Below are 14354 nucleotides of genomic sequence, written 5' to 3'. Positions count from 1 at the left end.
AACTAGCAAAAACTGTCTTTACATCTGTTAAGAATTCCAATCTGTGCCCATGGATGTTCAGAATGATTGAGAGCTTTTAAAACTCTGCCTACTCCAGTTCCCCATGGTGACAGAAACTGGACTGTCACAGGACTGGGGCTTACCACATAATTTTATAATCTAGAATTAAGCATTACATTCAATGCTATTTTTTATGTTAAGGAATACAACAAATTGCATGTAATATTCATTTTAGATTTTAACCTTTTTGGGAATAAAATTCTTTTTTGTGATATTGCATAAAACCTATGTAATTAACCTGCAATCTGAGTAATTCCCTTTCATTCCTAATGGGCTACTCTTAATATGCCCATCAGAGGAGAAATCAGCTCAGAAGATTGCCTGTTACCAAAATATTTATTCATATAAAATTACCTGTTAGCTGTTAGCTAATGTTTCCAGCCTTAACCTTTATAAAGCACTGTACCTAGATAGCTCAACAAAACTGCTTTTTATATGTATTTATTTTAATAGTAAAATGTGTGACCTGGGTTTCCTAACAACTGTCACATGATTTACTCTAGATGATGGAACTATTATGGAAATGGGAACTATTCTGAATTCAATTTCTATGTATTTTCCTAAAGTTATAACAATGGTCTTATTTCTTTCCCTCTTTTATCCATCTTTCTTTATAAAACTACAATAATAAAATAAACTGCCACCTACAAAAGCAATAGTCTACAGTGATTCATCCACATGAAATTCTTGTGCAACTGCTTGGGAATGATAAGGCATAGCACTAAAATTAACAAAGAAACTGCATTACTCTAATTTGTCAAAAAGTGTTTATTCTCAACATGCTATGGATCATGCAAGTATACTGCAGAATTTAATCAATGAAGAAATCACAACTGGAACCTTCTAAACTTAGTTTTTAAATAGCACCTGCTTTGTATGCCTCTACAATGTCTTATTTGAAGACATTATTTAAGTACACTAGGCGAATCCATTAGCATGGAATCCATAGCACTAATCACTTTTGCTATAATCCCATACCTACCTACCTTGGCATGAGCTCAACTGAAAGCAATGAGATTTACATCTGAGTAAACATGTACAGGACTTCTGTGTTTGATATTTAATAGACACATAAACTATAGCTCTGTATTATAAATTATGAACCAACACCTGATAATTAGGGGAAGGATCATAGCTTGATAGTAAAGAACACACTTTGCATGTAGAAGGTCTCAGATTTAATCCCCAGCATCTCTAGATAGGGTTGGGAAAGATCCCTGCCTGAAACCTTGGATCACTGCTGACAGTTAGTGTAGACAAAGCTGAGCTAGTTGGACCAGCATCTGACTTGGTATAAGGCAGCTTCCTATGATTAAATCATAATATACAGATTTTTAGCTGGTTGACTGACCCAACCTAAAGAACGCTCACTAATGGTTTGTGATCCTGGACAAAATGACAGCTAGGGTGCTGCAGGATTCTGTCCCACGTCTGTTGTTGTTCAACATCTTTATAAACAGCTTAGATGAAGGAATTGAGGGGATGTTTGTCAAATTTGCAGATGGCATCAAGCTGGGATTCAAGATGACTTTAACAGATTGGATATCTGAGCCAAAACTAACAAGGTGAATTTCAATAGGGACTAATGTAAGCTTCTACACTTAGGCAGGAAGAACCAGCTGCCCCAATATAAGATGGGGGACACCTGGCTTGCCAATAGTACATGTGAAAAGGACCTAGGGGACTTTGTGGACCACAAGTTAAACATGAGTCAACAAGTGTTATGCAGCAGCAAAAGATGGCTAATGCTATTCTAGGCTGCATCAACAGATATCCTGATCAAGGGGAGTAATGGTACTGTCTTGGTCAGACCACACCTGGTGTCCAGCTCTGGGCACCACTATTTAAGAAGCTGGACAAGCTGGAAAGTGTGCAGAGGAGGGCAACCAAAATTATCAAGGGTCTGCAAATCTAACCTTATGAGGAACAGTTATGGGAGTTGGGTGTTTTTAGCCCGGGAAAGAGGAGACAGAGAGGACATATGATAGCCAACTTCAGATATCTAAAGGGCTGTCACATGGAAGGATAGAGAAGCCTGTTTTCTCTTGTTTTGGAGGACTTGAACCAATGGATTCAAGTTACAAGAAAGGAGATTCTAACTAAACATCAAGAAGAACTTTCTGACAGTAAGAGCTGTTCAGCAGTGAAACAGACTCCCTCAGAAGGTGATTTGCTCTCCTTCAATTAGGGTTTTCAAGCAGAGGCATGAATGCTATGGTTGAGATTCCTGCATTGCAGGGGGTTGGACTAGATGGCCCTCAGTGTCCCTTCCAACTCCACAATTCTACGATTCTCTAAGTCTAAGTTACAAAAAAGGAGATTCCAACTAAACATCGGGAAGAACTTTCTGTGCTCAACATTGGAACAGACTCCCATGAAAGGTGGTGGCCTCTCGTTTCTTGGAGGTTCTTAAGCAGAGGTTGGGTGGTCATCTGTCATGTATGATCTAGCTGAGATTCCTGCATTGCAAGAGGTTGTACTAGCTGGCCCTTGGGATCTCTTCCAACTCTACAATTCTATGATTCTGGGTGCCAGAAATTAAGAATTATCTAGTAGATGGATTTCAATCACTCCTGTAACCAGACAAATCACAGTGAATCCAGTCAGATAGCAGGTAATCAGCAAGAGGGTTGCTGGTTAGGAATAACAACCTTTCCCATGTATGCTCTTTCTTTGGAGCCATCTTGCAGACACCCTACCCAAATTAATTTTGATCACTCGTTCTTTAACACATTATGTTGACAGGGAGGGTTGATCTCATACGTTCCATATAAAAACTGATTTTGCTCAAGATCAAACTGTATATTGGCTATTTACTCAGGGTACTGTATATTCCTGTTCCATTTTATGCTTTAAAATTGATTTCTTGTATATATTTTCTCAGAATTGAAAATTAAAGAACTGAATAGCATTCGAGCTTAATCAATTCGCACTGGTTAACTGAAATCACTTTCCACTTCGTTTTGAAATGTTTGTAGAATGAAAATCCTAATTCTCACATAACATTTTTGGCACAACCAACCCCACCGTTGCTTCGCTTGTGACAGCAAGAGGTTAATGTTTTTAAAATGTACTGTGGAAGAATACAGCTGCAGTCCCTCCCTACAAAATGCTAGCAGCGTAACTCAACACCCTGTTAGAATCAAACGAACAAAACCCCACTTAATATTTGTATCTCCCTTGCTATAAGTGTTATATTTTCAATAAAAAATAAAAAATCCTGCCCATTCTATGACCTGCTTCTCTTTTAAAAAAATTATATGCTTTTACCGAAAAGTTTCAGAAGAAGCTTTCAAATACTGCTAGATTTCTCCTCCCACTTTGACATGTCACTTCAACTCAAGATGGACCCATCATATAACTCAAGGTGGAACTTTAAGTGAATTTACATACATGTGAAACATGTAAAGCTATGACTAATTTTAACTCACAGGGCAGAATTTAAATAATTAGTTACAAGAAGTCAAACTAAAGGAAGAAAGGAGGAAAGAGATGGTTAGAGGCAGAGTAGTAAATTGTTCCATTTTTGCAGGTAATCTAAATGCAAACTAGAAGCAACTTATCATGAGAATGGATTTTCCACCATCTGGTCAAATAACAGGGGATTTGTCTAGTGGCAAGCAAAGAATGGAATGATGTGAGAAAGATTAGCGGGCAAGTCCTACAGTTGGCTAAAATGTATTTTGTGCAAACAAGAACAGATGACGCCTTAACAATTACACCTGTCAAAAACTCCAGAAAGCAATCCATCTCTGAACAGCCCAGTTGAAAACAGGCTAGTTCATAACAAAATGAATTTTTTTAAACAATTGCCAGCCATAACAGTTTGATGCATGACAAGCTTAGGAAGTCATGTTCCACGTTCAAGTGAAACCTTAACTAACTGGACCCTGGGTTTTTGTGATAAGTAAGATATTAAACTGGGGAAAATCCTTTTCTGCAGTAATGCAAATAACAGGCAGCCTCTCTGAGGCAAACGAATTCAGAGTTAAACCATAGCTTTTACCTATGCTGCCATGCACAGGTATTTTAACATTCTCAGAATGAGAGAAATGGTTTGGGGGCATGTTTCCATGTCTGTGAATATATGTAAAATTCAGCACTGGCCCCCCCCCCCCTTCAGGATATTAGGTCTTACCAGTAACTAGAGAACTCCCTAGAATTTTTCGTGACTAATAAAATGCAGTATAATTATGTAGGGTTAATGTTTTACCTGGCCTTCAAGAGCTAACCTACTGAATTTCTGCAGAAGAGACATTACCTTTTAGAAGAATATGTGGAATTAGATGAATAAATTATATTTTCCTTTATGTAATCTGTTTTTGTTTTGTTTTGTTATACAACTGACCAGTTCTACTAACTTATGGGTAAAATCAGGATTTGGAGCCAGACCAGAGTGAAAATGCTGCACATATTCTGAAGGTTGCAGTTGACTGAGCATCCCAAACCAATTTCCTGTCTTTGTCTGGAACAATGGTCTCCATACTGTCCTCCCCAAGCAAAAGGAAAAGTCAGTTTTAAAGCTAAATTAATATTATCAAGAGGGGTGGTGCATCCTGTTTTGTCATTTGAGGTGAAACAGGAAGTGTCGGCCACCCTACTGCAGAAGTAAGATCTCACTATTAATCAGTGCTGGTGTCAATTCTCCAGCAACAGGCCACCTGAGACAGTTGCTCCACCCCTACCTTGTGGTTGGGCTAGGTCTTAATATCAGCTGTAAGCAACGCTTTGAATCTCCACTTTTCTCCCTTTCAGTGTGAAAGTAATAGCCTCTCGTCTTTTGCCCCTGTGTTAGCTGTGGGAGAAGACAACAGAGGAGCTCGCTCCAAGTGCAAAGGGATCCCTCAGGATGCTGATAGGAACCAGTCCTGATCTCTGCTTGAGGTCAGCATTTCATCATAATTGCAGCTGTGTATATGCTAAGAACAAGGCCCTGTTCAGCACTTCAGGGAAAGGTACTGTGCCACCCTCTTTTAGGGGGTAAGGGGTAAGGGGTAAGGATTTGGCTAGGAAGTGGGAAGCGATTATTCCCAGCACATTTTTCTGTCTGCAGTGCCCTGCTTCTCCTTCTTCCCATATACCTGAAGGAGCGTCTCCACCCCCATCGTTCTGTCCAGCGCCGAGGGCATTCTGGCAGTTCCCTCATTGCGAGAAGCAAAGCTACAGGGAACCAGGTTGAGGGCCTTCTCGGTAGTGGCGTCCGCCCTGTGGAACGCCCTCCCATCAGATGTCAAATAGATAAACAACTACCTGACATTTAAAAGACATCTGAAGGCATCCCTGTTTAGGGAAGATTTTAATGTGTGACATTTTAATGTATTTTTCATCTTTGTTGGAAGTCGCCCAGAGTGGCTGGGGAAACCCAGCCAGATGGGCGGGGTACAAATAATAAATCATCATCATCATCATTTGTGGACCTGGGTTGTTTCCACCTAAGCATTTCACTTCATTGATGTACCTGTTTGTATTCCATAATGTATTGGCTCGCCTAAGAGTGCTCAGTTTTGCATCAGGAACCAAACTAAAAATTAAAAAATAGGGCTTTTAGAGATCTCTGAACAAGTGAGAGTAACATGGTGTAGCTCATAAAGAAATCTTGAGATATTGATCAGAATTCAACTAACTAGTCCCACTAGGAACCCTGTGCAAGGACCTCCGCAAGCACAACGGGGCTTTTCCCCTCTCCCAAGCTCCCCTAAAACTGGCTCAGGGAGAATTTAAGAGAACCCCCAAAACAGCATGTAAGTGGCAGATCGGGGGGGGGGGGGTGTCATTCTGTCTGGCAAGCTGAATAGCTTGTGCTGACGAAATTATTCACATAGATGTTTAACTGCTTTACACACACAAAAATTCTACAACTCAGTATTTCAGTCCACAATTAGAGGACTATGAAACAGGGTACATAGGGAACATGTCTGTGCCACAGTAGCATGGAAAACATAACCATGCAAAACGTATTTCCAGAATTCAGGACAGTTTGTTTTCATGTCAGTTTGTTGTAACTTTCAACCTTTTAAGCATTTATGTCATATGTATCACTCAGACAGGGGCAATCACTTGCTCCTATTTGGGGGGGGGGGCATGTTATCACCAGTTGGAAATCTGATGGCCATCACTATTGTGCTTGCCTTTTCCAGCAATGGATAAGCACCAAACTCAATGGCTAAAAATCTTTTATCATCCACTTGGCATTTGTTCCCATTGATCTTGAAGCATTGTTGCCATGCCTGCAGACCATGGCAGTGATAGACAAAGATTTGCACGAATGACTCTTTTCTTCCCCTTCTGAAAGGAGACAGGGGGTAGCTTTGAGATACTTGCTTGTGTGCCCTGCTTGCTTTCTCTTTCGGAAAAGCTGCAAGGTTGCAGTCAGGTAAATTTTGTGTTCATTAATGCCGATTAGGAGAGATATGTAGCAAATGACACTCAGTATGCATTTCCATCCATTTGTCTCACATAGAGAAACCATCTGGGTTTCCTCTGCCTACAGAAATGCAATATTTATATAATTGTAAGTAACAAATTGAACTAAAAATACAGTCTTTACTGGTGGATCATGTGAAAGGCCCATCTAGCAGAGCATCTTGTTTTCCAGTTGCCAACTGAAAGCCCACAAGCAGGGCATGAGGGCAACTGAGTCCTTTTGCTTATGTTCCCAGCAACTGGTATGCTGAGGCATGCTGCCACTGATCCCAGGACTAATAGCTATGGATAGCTCTATATTCTGCCAATTTGTCTAAACACCTTTTAAAGCCATCTAAAAGAAAGGATCCCCCCCCCCCCCCGCTAAAATTAAGAAAGGACGGCTCTCTCTGCTCTCCACCTTTGAAAACAGATTTGCAGACTTTTCTATTCTCCATCTGCTTCTAGAGGATCCCATCCGAACAGGACTTTTTCAGCTACACATTTGTGAAAAGCTAATAATTTTTTAAAAAAAACCCTGTTCGTACCATTAGTGATTCTTCATGAATCATTGCTTACTTCTAAAAACAAAGGCGCCTCTAAACGTAAAGGAAAACCAAAAGACTGGAAGACTTTGTTGCCATCTAAAAATGTATTTTATAAACATACATCTCAAAAAACTATTGGAATAGTTCGGTTTTTAAAACTTTGTTGTTTTGTTTTATCATATTGTATTATTAGCTTGCTATTTTTGCCCAAGAGCCACCCAGGGAACCTTTTTTTTAATAGGGCACCCTATAAAGAACAGAATAGAAAGAAAGATGGATAGGTAAGGAAGTAGATCTTTGTTCTGATCCTGCAAGGTCCTATTATTATCATCACTATTAGTATACCCACTTCTGTCATCAATACTCAAGGCAGCTGAAAATAATCCAGTAAGAAACAAACATCTGCAACAATAATGGTCTTGGTAACTGAAATAATATTTCAGACATGTGAATTATAACAATTTGTGAACATTCAAAGTGAGGTTATACTTATTTATTCATACATAAATACAAAAATACAAACATACATACAAGGAGTAAATGAAAGCAATAAAGGCAAAACAATAGCAGAGCAAACAATAAATAATTGAACCGTTTAAGCATTTAACCGTTAAATGAAACACTCAAGTGATAAGCCAGCCAAATAGGCAGAACAAAAATAAGGCATATATAGATATATAGCTGCAACTGTCATTGCCTTTAGAACTATTAGGGACAAATGCTTAAATCAGCTTGCTGACTTTGCATTTTCTGGTTTTGAATTTTTGCTTTATAGCTTGATTTAGAATTTGAGGAAGACCATAGACCTCTTATAAGACTGTAAAAGGATTTTAGGTAGTCATCCTTTGCTTGCTATTCCAAAGTTCTTAAAACATTGCCCATTCTTGTTCAAAGCTATTTATTTTTTCTCTTGCCAGACCTATAAAATCTAGGTGATTTTCCTCAAAGTTGCCAGTTGCTACAGTTTAATGTACTATTCCCTCAAGTGGGTACATTTTTTGTCATTCCCTCTCAGTATTTTGCATTCAAGATTCTTGCTGCTAGATTCATATTAAATAATAATTTATCTCTGTCTTTACATAGATTTAATAAAAAAAATTGGTCTAGTTGAACAGTGTTTACCAAATTGTTTCTTTTATTAGATACAATTTCCTGGCAGTTTTTCTTTCTTGAGGATGAATGAATCATGGAAATCATGAAATCAGTACCAATACAAGGTAGATCTTGGCCAGGAAAGTCCTGTGATTGTTTTCCCATAATCGCATGCTCTGAAGCATCAACGGACAAAACCTCAATATAAACAATTAACAATGTGGAAAAGATTCTGAAATGTATTAGTAACTTAAGAAATGGAACGAATTGCCTCTTGAAGTTGTAGAATCTCTTCAGAAGGGATACGGGGAAAGAGGATGTAAGTGTATATAACCTATTCTCCAGTACAAATTTAGGCTACGTTAGTGCAATGGATTGAACAAGGCAACTCTTCAATTCTATGACTGCCTGAAAATGAATAGTCATGAGCTCAAAATCCTCTGGATAGCTTAAGATATACTATTTATAACCATGGCCTCCTGGAAAGGGAAGAATAACATTCCTTTCCACACTTGGGGAAGAAATGAAAACCTAAAGAGCTTGTTTATTATTTTCACATCTGTGAATAAATGTGACTAGGCAAAACTAAAAGATACAATTTATGGCAAAACTGCAAGCTGCAGTTTGAATTCTTTGACATTTTCCTGGATTACATACCACCTTTAAGCTATCTATTGGGAAAATACTGTAACAATGCTGGCATCTCCAACTAAGAATGTTTTTTGTGACACCAAATAGGGATTCTTGGGGTATCCTTGAGGTACAGACTTGGGATATAAGCATACCCCAGTGTTTGGCTAATAGCGGAACCTGAGCATAGGCTCAGGTTTTATCGTGACAATTCCGCTTAGTCCTCATGCAATGCATTTATTTATACCATCCATTATTGAGGAATTCCTCAGGAGGTGCAAAGAAAGCACTTCAGTTCCCAGAAATCAGTCAGTTGAGGCACAGACCATGCTATCTACCTTATCACAGATAGGAACCACAGAACGTAAGATGAATTCTCAGCTTTTGACAGCTTTCCTTCTCTTCCCCTGCAATTTCATAAACTGGGGGAAAGGAATGGGGAGGGAACCACCAGCAGCAGAGGGTTGGCAAAAGCATTAACAGCTTAACCTTGGTTTTCCCCTGAACTTAACATAAATGGTGGAATTCAACACAGTGTATGAGGAAGGAGGTCCCTAGTGTTTGAAACTCCCATTGTTCTAGGCGCATTTTGCAACAGGGAATTTCATTAGCGCAAGCAGTTTCTGAATTCTGGGCCTAACATTTCAGATTAAAACTGCACAGTGGCAGGAAAGGAGGACCTTTTCCTGCCTGCCCACTTCCAGCTGCGCTCTGAAAACTGGAGAAGAGACCCTCTTAAGAATATGGGAAGGACTAAACTAGGCTTCCTCAACCTCGGCCCTCCAGATGTTTTGAGACTACAATTCCCATCATCCCTGACCACTGGTCCTGATAGCTAGGGATCATGGGCATTGTAGGCCAAAAACATCTGGAGGGCTGAGGTTGAGGAAGCCTGGACTAGACCATGTGAAAAATGAACCCAATATTTTAGCAGCAGTTCATTCATTTTCAGCTTTGGTTTTTTTTTTTTTTTTAAGTGTGCCTAGACATTCATATCTCAGTGTCTAACACTGGGTCCACTTATGTAATGGAACTTTCTAACATCTCCCACTGCATGGCCCCTACAGAGCCTATTTGGGGGCACATGGGCATGGAGACATTGTGTGCGCAACTGTGCATGTGGACCTTGTCCTGCACACACAACAATTTAGTTGAATTCCACCCAAACCCTTCAGTAGTGCGGGTGGGGAGATGAGCTTCCACTGACAGTTATTCAAAGAGGTCATAACAACAAGTTAATTACAAATCAGGTTAAGGAGCTTCACTCATTACTGAAGGGTAAGGGAGCTGGGCTGTGACAATTTGCCTTCATTGCCACCATCTATTACTCTGCTGCACATGTGCAGGATCTTCATATGATATGGAACCCTGCACATTCAATGCTCCTATGCATGTACAACAGGCTTCACTTTCCAAACATTTCCCCAGATGTGCAGGTGCTAAGGTTGAAGGTATGGCAACCATGAAGGGAAAAGAGGTGTAAATTCTGAAACAAATGGTGCACTCGCATATATTTTTGGGAGGAATTATGGACAGATTTATGGTTTGCAAAATACTGTGGAACTAGTGGATAACTATTTTGCAATACTGAAATACGGTGTTATTTTATATTGAAATAAAAATACATATAAAAAATATATTATCCCACATGTTGGGATAGGAGGTCACTTCTGCTTGCACCACAACAGCTGAAGGGCAGCAACCACCCATTAAAGTCACCAACTGATTACTACCTGCTCTCTGCTACTGCTACTACCGCAGTCACAAATGTTCTTCAGTCCTGAGTACCGCAAAGTATCATGTATGAAAGTCGGGGGGGGGGGAGATTCAGCATGTACAGAGCATGTTAGTGCAAGGTACATCTACATGTTTACTTGAATCTTAGTAATTGCAACAGATGAATTTATTCAACATAAACCTACAGAATGTAAAGGTACCCGTCTTGCCTTTACCTTAATCCAGGGGTGGGTAATATTTCAGGAGTGATGAACCACATGGGTGGTCAACCTTTTCTCTCTCCTTTCTCCTCCATACATCTATTAATTTCCTCTTTGTCTGTCTCTCACACATACATTCATACATTATCCATTCTCTCTCATATTCATTCTCCCTCTCCCCTCCTCCTGCACAATCATAGTCGCACACATGGCTGCCCCCCAAGCCATCCAGCTTGCTTCCCTTACATTTGAGTACTTCCCTTTCTCCGCCTTTCTTCTAGGCAACCAGCCGCCAATCACTGCCATTTCAGCACCTGCCCACCAGCCCCCCAAGCCTTCTAACCCTCTATGAAGCTTTCTGCAAGTGCCGGAAGAGGCATGGGTAAATGGATGCCATGCTAGAAGCAGTGTGTGAATCTTGCATGGTTCTGCTGAATTTTAGCGGGCAATTATTTTTGGTTTTAAGAAATATGAACTAGAGTGATCCAAAATACTTTTCAGCAGACACATTAATATACTGAGTCTTTCCAGCACAATTTTGCTCCTGTTTGCTAATCTCAGCAGCTATTAATCTATTTATCTAACTGAAGAGTGCTCTTCCAGCCTCCATAGATTCTCTGCCATTTCAGCCTTCCTTTGTCCTGTGCTGCCAGCCACAGCAGAACTCAGCGGAGGGAGAAGCCAGCCAACCAGCCGAGTCTCAGGGGGGTTCTTGCCTGGAGGCAGAGTCTGTATGCAAGGTTCAGTTCAGTCCTAAGGTCAGGAGTATCTCAGTTCACATAATCAGACGATCCGGGGATCAAGAAAGCCAAGGGTCACAGGAAGCAAGACACAGCATGGTCTGGCCAGGAACTACAAATGCTATTTCCAGCAACTGACTGAGGCTGGAAATCCTGCTCAAGAAAGTTGGCGCCAGCTGGTTCTCATCAGGAGCAAAAAGGGTGATCAGCAGCAGGTGGAGTCACTTTGCCTTTTGCTCCTTCAGCCTGCTGCTCAGCAGGTGAAAAGCTGACTCCTGGCCCATGAGAGCCGTGAACCCAGCTCTATTCTCTCTGTTGCGCACATTCAATAAAATTAAAAAGCCAGCAGCAGCTGAAAGATGCAAACTGACTTCATGAACTAGAATTTCATTTCATTGGGGTGAGGTGGGCTGGAGATGTACAAGTGCACCCAAACCTTTAAAAGCTTAACTGGTCCTAGAACAGCAAGTGGGCAAGGAGACCTTTTAGAAGCATGGAACTGGCAGGCTCCATATTTCCAATTTGCTGTTCTCTCACCAACTGAGCAGAATCAGGGAACAGATCCAACACTCTTCTTTTCCTGCAGGGACATCTCTTGCAGGTAAAACTGCAACACGGCAGGGAATTGGGGGTTTGGGGGTCGCGCTGAAGGCCTTCAAGGGCTGCTTGCAGCTCATGAGTCATACGTTGTCCATGTTTACTTTAAAGAAACACATCCAAGAACATGTTCCCCATTCAACAAGCTACCATCTCAATATGTTACTGGATCTGTTTTTATAGTGAGTGCCTAAAATAACTTCTAAACAATATCTATTTGGTAATGGACATTTGTTTCAGGAAAACAAGTAAACATAAACAGGCAGCACTACAAGTAATCTTGACACGTGTACACTATTTATTAAAACAATCACATTTATGGAGTTGGGGAAATGCTCCTGAGAATCAGCTTCTTGAAGTTTGACTTGGGCTGATGCCAGAACATTTCAGGTTTAGTACTCGGGAGTATTGTTTAGAAGATAAATTGCCTGATATCAGATTTTGGGAAAGGTAGAATTACCATCAAGTCTTGTTGCATAACAATTCATTGGAGAGAACAAACCCTGTATTACTCATTCATGCTTATAATGAAGTAGTAATATGACTTAGGGGGATTTGATTTTAATACAAATTTTAGAAAATGCTGTTCATGTCAAGAGTAATCTACTGTATTATAAGTTTGAGATACAGTTTCAAAAGGATCCAGAGTAATATGTAGTCTTTAGTTCTTTTACCATGAAATAGTGATATTTCCACTAATTGTAAAATATTTGCACAGATCTTCTTTTTTTCACTGAATGAGAATAGCTCAATGGTTCAGTTTGGATGTACATTTTCTGGTTTCTAAACCACAGTTTGACAGCTAGGAACTAGAGTTGAGATCACAAGGTTCCTGACACTTGCTTGGTGAGTGTGTCAAAATACAGATTTTCTGCTTTTTCACAATAAGGCTATCAAGATATTGAGAAGACTTGCCACTTTCTTAATAGCACTACCATACACCCGAGTCAAATTTTGTAAGACAAATGCATAAGATTCTACTGGAAAAGCCTGACTAGTTCAATTATTTCAGTTTTATTTTTGTAAATTTTATTTGTTATGGTTAATAGTTATTTATCTTCTTTATTTAAAGAAGGGATTTTAAATCTAGGTACATAACTGTTTGATCTGAAGATAGTAGTTATTTTTTTCATTGGGTATGCTGACATATTTAATTCATCTGGCTTTTATCTATTTATGCTTAATTTATGTATCATGCCCAGTTCCCTTGTTTTAAACAGTGATGACCAATGGTTACAATCAAAAAATGTGAGATTAACAGAACCTTATTTTGCTGCTACCACACAGAGTGGCAGCACAGTTCCCCTTTAGGAGGCCTGTCCCTCACCCAATATTTTAATCTCAAAATGGTTTGGACCATCATTCCAGGGTTATTTGGGGAAGGAAACATGGCAGCCATCACATAAACTAATATAAATGTGACTGGAAATAAATAATAAGAAATCTTCAAATGAGTTATGTTTACTATTGAAGATAATACTGTAATACAACAGTTCTCTCTTAGTTACATCAGTGATTCACAACCACACACAAGTTTCTTTACATTATGGAAAATCACTTGTTACCAGACCTTAAAAAAAAAAGTTCTCTAGTGCATCAGAAATGAAGCTATGCTGATAACAGCTGGAATGAATGAAAGAAACAGAGGGGTGTGGGTTTTATATAGTAGTTATTATAGTGGAGTTTGTCAGAAGCAATATTCGTCTTGCTGTTTGACAGAAAAGACAATTTCCGTGTACATCACACCATAAATGAAATGTAAAAGTAAGCTAGTATTATTCCATGTAATTTCGATTAGTTATGCTGTGTTGTTAAAAATGCTTTTTAAGCAACTCATAGTTTCAGCAATATTTATTGATGTATTCATTTTTTTTAAATCGCAGGTGTGAAAAGTCTCAAAAGACAGATATTTAAAACTGTCCTTCTGCATTTTATTCCTTACCAATACATATTGTAAGCAATAATAACTTCAGCATAACACCAGACAGTTTCTCAATTTCAAAGCCAGTAACAACTATTAGCCTAATCTACCTAATTGAACAATGGATTTCTTGATGCAAGTGTAAATGCCAATTATAACTTCAATAATTCCCCCACATCTTAAGGTAAATGTCTAAAATATTTTAAAATACTACTATTTACATATACTCTGTATATGTAAGTTCAAATTTACAGAAATAGTTGACTATTTTCAGTGCCCATTTTTAACTTTGATTTAGTTTAAGACTGTGGTTAGGAAACCTGGGAAATTAAATTGTGTCCAACCTACTTTTCTTCTCTGGCAGTGGTGTGAAAATTACATTTCAGGGTTTACAAAATTCAACAGGAATATAAAATTCCACTTAACT

General features: G+C 39.3%; 1 protein-coding gene across 11 annotated transcripts in view; it reads right to left on the bottom strand.

Annotated features, from left to right (window-relative positions):
• Positions 1 to 14354, bottom strand: part of NPAS3 (neuronal PAS domain protein 3) — a 604332-nt gene that overhangs the window by 521222 nt on the left and 68756 nt on the right. The gene's annotated exons all lie outside the window — the stretch shown is intronic.

This window comes from Podarcis tiliguerta, assembly GCF_965153285.1.
Source record: "Podarcis tiliguerta genome assembly, chromosome: 1".
In the NCBI taxonomy this organism is placed as follows: Eukaryota; Metazoa; Chordata; class Lepidosauria; order Squamata; family Lacertidae; genus Podarcis; species Podarcis tiliguerta.
The sequence above is the reverse complement of the archived record's forward strand: the minus strand, read 5'-3'. Positions and strand labels throughout refer to the sequence as shown.